The sequence below is a fragment of the Triticum urartu genome, chromosome 4 (genome assembly GCF_003073215.2).
Source record: "Triticum urartu cultivar G1812 chromosome 4, Tu2.1, whole genome shotgun sequence".
Taxonomy (NCBI): Eukaryota; Viridiplantae; Streptophyta; class Magnoliopsida; order Poales; family Poaceae; genus Triticum; species Triticum urartu.
Genome location: NC_053025.1, coordinates 90157052 through 90165133, shown reverse-complemented (window position 1 = coordinate 90165133; position 8082 = coordinate 90157052). Strand labels below are relative to the sequence as shown.

Below are 8082 nucleotides of genomic sequence, written 5' to 3'. Positions count from 1 at the left end.
ACATGTTTTAAGTTTTCCTCCTTTACTAAAAAAAGTTTATATTACCTCCCTTATCTCATATAATCATATTTTAATTCTGTTCAATCATCAAAGTGTCTTTTTGGGGGAATCTTAGATATGGAGAAGTACAAAAAGGCTTAATATATACCTAATAATAAATGGGCTATTGCTTTTGGCGGTACGTTATCAAAATTGCTCCCCCAAAGTTGCAAATTATTACTCATCGATGCCACCTATAAGTGGTAAAAAATGTTTTACACAGGGAAATCCCACCTGGGCCGGCTCATATAGTAGGAATCTTCTATACTGCGCTCTGCGTGCTGGGAAAAGAAACATCGCGCATGTTTGAGCCGGGCCATAGAGTAGGAACCTTCTATACTACTCTCTGCGCGCTCGGATAAGACACATTGTGCCTATTTGGGCCGGACCATGCCCGGGCGGCCTGTTCTTTATTTTTCGTTTTTCTTTTTCATCTTTGTTTTTTTCTACTTTAAAATAACTTGGGACTTCAAAAAAGTTCTGGAATAAAAAAATGCAAATTCTGGAATAAAATATTTAATAATTCAAAAATGTTTGTGGATTCAAAAAATGTTTGTTATTTTTAAAAAAATTGCATATTAAAAAATATTCACAATTTTGAAAAAAATGTTAGGGAAAAATCATGACTTTTTAAAAAGTTCGTGTATTAAAAAATGTTAATAAAATGGAAAAAAATCGCCAATACAAAAAAATTACATGAATTGCAAATTATCCTAAAAATTCAAAAAAAATCGTGACTTACAAAATAGTTTATTGATTCATAGAATGTTTGCTGATTCAGAAAATGATCATGCATTCTAAAAATGTTTGTTAAATCAAAAACGTGTTCGTGAATTTAAAAAATTGTTCGCCAATTTTGAAAACAGTCAATTCTAGAAATGTTTGCCGATTCAAGAAAATTGTTTAAAAAACTTCACAATTTAAAAAAATGTGTGCAAATACTATAAAATGTTCATGGATTGAAAAATGTCCGATTATTTGTAAAAGTGTTCACGAATTTGAAAAAATATCGTGATTTCAAATATGTTCACGAGTTTAAAGAAATATTCATGATTTCGCAAAATTGAGAGTGATAGTGTATCTTGATGATGCAGCAAAATGTGGTCATGGCCATTGAATATTATGTTTTTTCTCCCGTTGCAACACACGGGCCCTTTTGCTAGTAGTAGTGCCAATAGAATGCAGAAAAAGAAACAAAAACAAAAACATGAGAAGCCAAACTAGCCAAATCTAATTGAAGATGCTCTGAGGCACCCCTCTCGGTGTCATTGACCTGCTTGAGGGTGTAATTGAAGAGCTCAGGGGATGAAGAAAGACAAGTTACTTCATACCCAGCTAGAAGGACTTGTGGAGTCAACTAGAGCCATATGGAACTTGAACAAGATTGACCATTGTTATTTTGAGATTACTTGAACAAGATATGTAACTTGAACAATATAGACCCATATGCCCTCTTAATGCGAGGTTCCAAATTTTCACCCAAGTGGCTATTAATAGGTTAAATTCGGTTGCTGATCATGTCATCTGGCCACCCGAAATGGCTTTCAAGCAAGGAAAGAATATACTCCATAGAGTAGTAATCCTACATGACCGCTTACGAGATGCATCGGAAAAACATTAAAAATGCCTATGACAAGGTCAAATAGTCGTTTCTTCAATAGTCGTTGAGCCTGAAAGGTTTCTCTGATAAGTGGCGCCCGTGCATCCAAAATTTTATAGCTAGAGGTAGTTGGTCATAAAAATCATTGATGATGTAGGCCATTACTTTCCCACAAAAAAAGGACTACAATAGTGTGACCCAATGTCCCTAATGCTATTTATTGTTGTTCACATGTTGGCTATTCTGATTGATGCCAAACACGACAGTTAGATTTTAGGAGTAGTGCCACGCCTTATAGATGGTGACCTCTCTATTCTGCAATATGCTGATGATACATACTCTAACCAAAGACAACCTCACACATCATAGCTGGTCAGGAAGTAAGAAAAATGTAGTCTTTATACTCATGACAAGAACAATCAAACACTTCTTTTTCCAATGCAATCTTTCAGGTTCTATGTGGGCAATCATCCAAATGGCGTTAAATCTGTACCCGCCTACGAGTCTTGCCAATCTTTTTTTATTATTGGTTGGGCGATGTCTCAAGTAGGTTTAAAGTGCTAATAAAGGTGGGAGCATATGCCTTACTACAGTCAATTTGGCTAGTGGAAATGATTTGGTCTTTAATGAAAAAAATACTTATCCTTTGGAGGTTATTTTTCGTTGTACGCACTCGATTAGTACGTGGTCTACTCTATAATGAGCAGAGTACCAACCGTTGTTCAAGGCAATGTGTATGCGGTTGAAGCATGTGGCCAGAGAGATTTTTTCCCAACATGTATTACAGCATAATCTCTGGATCGATCCACCACCTTCTTGGACATAGGCATGGTGTCGGTCTTATAGGTCTCTATTGTTATCGATATGTAGTATTTTTTTACTCTTTTTTATTAGACTCTTTGTGTTTGACTGTGTGCATTTTAACTATGCAGAAGCCAGATGTTGCCCATCGTGTTGTGTATCCACTTGATGCTACATTTTAAGATAATAAATACACCATTTATTGAATTTTTTAATGCTCCGTGGGTTAGTTTTTTTTTTGAATTGTCCGCAGGTTAGAAGTTGAGAGAGAGTGAGAGAGTATTCAAATACTATGTAATTATGTGCAGAGTGTCAATCAAAAATATGGACCACACATATTTTCCGGCAACCTGAATATTTTATTGTCAGATCCTCACAATAAAATATAGGGATAAGTATATTTTTCATCCTCGAACTGTTCTGAAAATTTAGAGATCGTCTCTCAACTCTAAAACCAGTATAACTCAGTCTCTTAACTATTCAAACCGAATATTTTTCATCCCTCAAAACGTTTAAGGTGGTTTTCGTATGAAGTGGCCCTGCTTTGACTAAAATGGGCCAACGTGGCCTGGTTTTGGCCGTCGCTTCAGTTAGTATTTTGTCCAGTTACCTGGTTTACGTCCAGTTGAGACAAACATGTCAAAAAATGCCAAAAACTGGACAAACTATTATGACCTAAGTGGACAAACAAGGGAAATGCTCTAAGCAAACCCAAATTTTCATATCACATAGGTCAAATTACAGAGCAGCAGTTTTAAAACACATCAGTACAACAAACATCATCACATTCCTTAGCGCGTAAATCCCTGCCGAGGGATTAACTGTCGGACATGCAGTACATCGTACAGCAAACATCATCTGCTGGCCAGCCGAGGGATTAACTGTCGAACCCCCACCTGAATCGCCGCCCCCGCCTGAATCGCCATTGCCACCGCCGTGCCAAGGTAGCAGCTGTCGTGCTTACCTAGCCCTGCCAGACCACGCCGTCACCACCGCCGTAGCCACGCCTCACTGCCCGCCGCCGCAGCCCATGGCCAATCCCCATCGCTGCCGCCGTGCTTGGCCAGCAACTTCCGTGGCACAATTACCACCAGGCCACGCGGCTTGTTTTAGTCAAAACAGGGCACCAAAACGATCTTAAACGTTTTGAGGGACGAAACATACCTGGTTTGAATAGTTAAGGAACTGAATTTTAGTGATTTTGGAGTTGAGGGACGACTTCTAAACTTTCGGGAGAGTTCGAGGACGAAAAATATACTTATCCCTAAAATATATGGACTCTACAAAAATGATCTTCACAAGGTGGAGAAGTTTAGTGGCTCTATGGAATCCATGTACAATAGTTAGAAAATTACTATGGTTTTGTATCGTGACATCTTTCTGTACCCTTATGCAGTGCTAGTGCATTTGTGGACTTGAGTTAAGCTTTACGGGTCCTTTTGCTTTTCGAGGGGAAGCTTTACGAGGTCATTGAGTTAAATTGTAACCCTTTTTTGCGAGGAGTTAAATTGTAACCCTTGTTGAACTCGCTTGCTTCTCTGAAATCCATGAAAAGTTAACCTTCTTTTGGGTTAAAAATGTTCAAAAGGTGAGCTGTGACCAGTTATGAACCTGTACCTTATGGATGGATCTATTTATATAGTGTGCATAGATTAGTATATATCCAGTGTTAACTGCCATAGTGATTGAATCCTCTGCCATCTAGGAAAACTAATTCTCAGAAGGATCAAACTGATCGGAAGTACATTAAGCAAGTTATATTGAACATATAATTCACCTCATCAATTCTTTCAAGAACACTAAAACATGGGCTAATTAACGAGTTAACGAACACAACCACCCGGACCCCCATAGCCATCACCAAAAGTGGTAGCACGATAGCAGTTTCTGTGTGTTTCAACAATATGGAGACCAGCAGGCCATGTAGGGGGGTCATAACCTCCACCACTTGTATCAACATACTGAATATTTCGAACTGTTGCTGATTCTCTTCCAGCCCATTTCCCATTGCCCATCGGAGGACTAGAACGTCCTTCGTAAGACGTGGTCATTCCACCCCATGCTATAACTGTGGCATGGCCTGACAGGGTGGTAAAAAGATCCTTTGGCCAATATCCCACCCTAGTAAGACCAATGTTATCATTTCCGTAGTACAACCACCAATCTCCATCGTCTCTACTCTGCAACACAAATGTAGAGTTTTTTTTATCAGAACAGTTGTATTACAGAGAGCAAAATATGTTAAAGTGCAATACCAAGTTTAAAACATTACAATAAAAAATAATCCATATGATTTAATTTGTCAAATCTTAGCTTTCTAATTCATAATGCAAGCTCTACCGAAAGGAACTCCCATGTTTTATCCAGCATGTTCAGTTTTTGTTAAAAATATATTCTATCTTTATATCTTTATTTAGCTAGCAGCCATTTAAAACATATCCTCTTGGTTTAGAGGTGCCATATAATATTTTTATTGAGTTAGCCAGATGAGGCATTCATTTGAAATTACCAAGAAAGGACAGTCTAAACCGTGTATAGAAAAAAATGCAAGTAAACAATGACCGTAAAAAAATATACTAAATATTTATATAAATTCATTGTGCTAACTGTACTTGTCGCAATGGCCCAAACAAATGAACAGTAGCACACACATTCCATGAATTTGAAGACAAAGAAATCCCTCATAAAAAGAAGCCAAATAAATTCCTCTTAGAAAAAGAAGCCGATTTTTTTTGGCAGCTCAAGTCTCCACCGGTGACATCATTTTCTCATCCTGTAGAGAGTTGCGCACATGTACAGAACCATTGAAGGTTGAGCTCTCAGCTTGCATGGAGGGCATCAACCTTGCCCTACAATGGGCGGAGATGCCGATAGAAGTAGAGACGGACTGCCTTGTCGCTCTTAACATGATTAATGGCCCGGGCAGGGACCGGTCTCGCTATACCATGTTGGTTGATCAAATTCAAAGGCTTTTGAGGGATGGGAGGATGTTCAAGCTATCTCATGTTCGTAGGGAACATAATGGTGCAAGCCATTATCTGGCCTCCTTTGGACGGACAGAAGGTCGCATTATGGTGTGGTTGGGTTCGGGACCAGGAGACGTCCCTGATATTTGTAAGAATGACGTTTGTCCTGATTGATGAAATAAAATCTTTCATTCACCCGCAAAAAAAAAGTTTGAAGTAGAAGCATTTTTCTATCAACACTAGTGCTACATAGGTAGAAAATGCTACCAGGAGCAAAGCCTTTCTACAACATGAGTACATTTTATTTGAACAGTGGGTTGTCTGAATCATACCTTATATATCTTGAGTGAGATTCTTGTTTGCCCATGTGGTAGCTCTAGGCTATCTCCCGGCGTAATAGGAGCCCCATTTACAGGCACAAAGCCTAGACAATTCAAGTTATAGCATCAGGTCTCATCCTCCCCATCAGCCTACCAGTAAATTTACAACATTATAGACATATTAAACACACACATTTAAGTAGACATGGAGCAGATTTAGCGCAGTACCGTCCAAAATACGAAAAAATGTGTTTTGCTATCACCATAGATGTCTGGATTGACCTGTTACAGAAATTAGTTAATTTATTGCTGCTAATAGTGATCGCATATGTTAAAGTTGTGATAATATTATTCAGAACCTCCCATCCAGACATAATTTTGTTGACGTTGTCGCATTCACCATTTCCTTTATTTATTACCCAGATTTGGGCTGAACTTGATTCACCCTTGACCAAGTTTGGAAAACCATAGACATCAAAAGTGGCCATAGCACCAGTATATTGGTTTCCAGCGGCTTGGTACGATTCATATGCTGCAAGCTGCATATAATCACTTTTAAGTTAGTTTAACCTAGGTGCATGCACATATATTGATAAATTTAACTTGTATATTTTGTAGGCCCAACCTTTATGAATAGGAATATAAAGTTGTAAGAAATTACGAATCCATGTATCCAAAACTATATCACAACAAAATAGAATTGACCAAAAAAAACTATTATGTACAACTTTATTACTATATGAAAAAGAGTTTTGCTTTGGTACATCCCCTTAAAAGTTTGCACGAATCTTAAGTTATTTAAAAAGGCTATCACCATATTACCTTGGAGATTAAACATATTGAATAGATTGATTTGGATAAAAAAGACTATATTATCCTCTTTTTTGTTGAAGTGATACCTTCTAATCTTCACCTTTAATCTGCATCGAAATCTGTAAACTTTTGTAGGGGTGTGTACCAAAGCAAAGTTCTATGAAAAATCCAAAAATCCTCAGAAGGGCTTAAACTAAAGCAATAGAATATGATATCAACTTTAAAGAAATCATACAGATTTGACCAGAAATAGGGGCCATACATATGCCGCAAGTAAATGCTCGATACACGTTTGGTGCAAAAAGACCGATACGAGTCACTGTAGGATGCATCTATAGTATATAGTATAATCTTCTTGGTATGACATGCGTTATGTAAATCTGCATACCCATGGAGAAAATTTGTACAAGAAAAAATAAGAAAGAGAAATAGAAGCTTACATGCACAACTTGTCTCGGTCTTGGCCGGATTGACATCATTTCAGCATCTAGCAGCTGGGAGCTACTGTTCAAGGATGAAATTCCTCTATGTTGTAGTACCTTCCTAGGATATTCATCATAGCTTGGTGTTGTGGAGACATGATGCACAAAAACAACAAACATTAGTGGAAGAAAGGACACAAAATGTGTCATTTTCGGACAAAAAAGTACCGCCATGTTTGAGATAGAGTATACCACTAAAATAACAAGTAGGAATAAGAAAATGTTGTGCGTAGGGCGAACTTAAACACAAGGCAGATATGTGTACCTGCTTTGTTAGGAAAATAATAATTGAGTAATATTTGCCTATTTAATATGTAATATCTTCCAATAATGGAATAAATATATGGGGCTAAAATAATCATTACATATCTCTATCTCTACTTCTCTACTACCTAAAAGAAACGTACCACCCTTCCTCCATCCTTCTCTCGTACAAACCCCCACCCCACCACCGATTTTCTTTCCTTCCTCCACCGGTTTTCTTCCTGTTGGTTCCCTATTTGCCGGTTTTATTCACATCTGGCTGGACGGACCCACTATATTTTTGGCAACCAAATAATTCATGTATGGTAACCAATCTTTTGTTTGGTAATACAAACGTGATGAGTACATGTATGGTAATGAATATTCTCTTTGGTAATGCAATAAACTCAATAAAGGTCATCAATTTACTTTCTTCTTTCATCCAATCGGTAAACAAATCAGAAGGAAGCAATCAGATGCATGTATGGAAGATAATTTCGGAGACCGCGCGTGGCATGCAGGAAGAAATTATTGAGATCCGCGGAAAATAAGGAAAGAAATCTCTAGGCTGCTCTCACTCCCCATCAACGGCCCTGCACATGCACTCTCCATTTGGATTTTCTGAAAACGTGATTCATATATCTCTTTCTTATCCCTATGGCCGATCGTTGTGGGCACGTTTCATCTGTAGGCGCGAGCGACCGGACGGCAGCCGGGACGGGCTCACCGGTGTACCGCACCTCAAGACCGTCCTTCTCAAGATGTTGCGCCACGGCCGCCCGCCATGTCCGTAGCACCCGCTGAGAGGTGAGCTCCTT

At 38.4% G+C, this 8082-nt stretch overlaps 1 pseudogene; it reads right to left on the bottom strand.

The window, feature by feature from the left end:
• Positions 1-4263: 4263 nt before the first annotated feature.
• LOC125554632 lies at positions 4264-7195 on the bottom strand (annotated as a pseudogene).
• Positions 7196-8082: the final 887 nt, after the last annotated feature.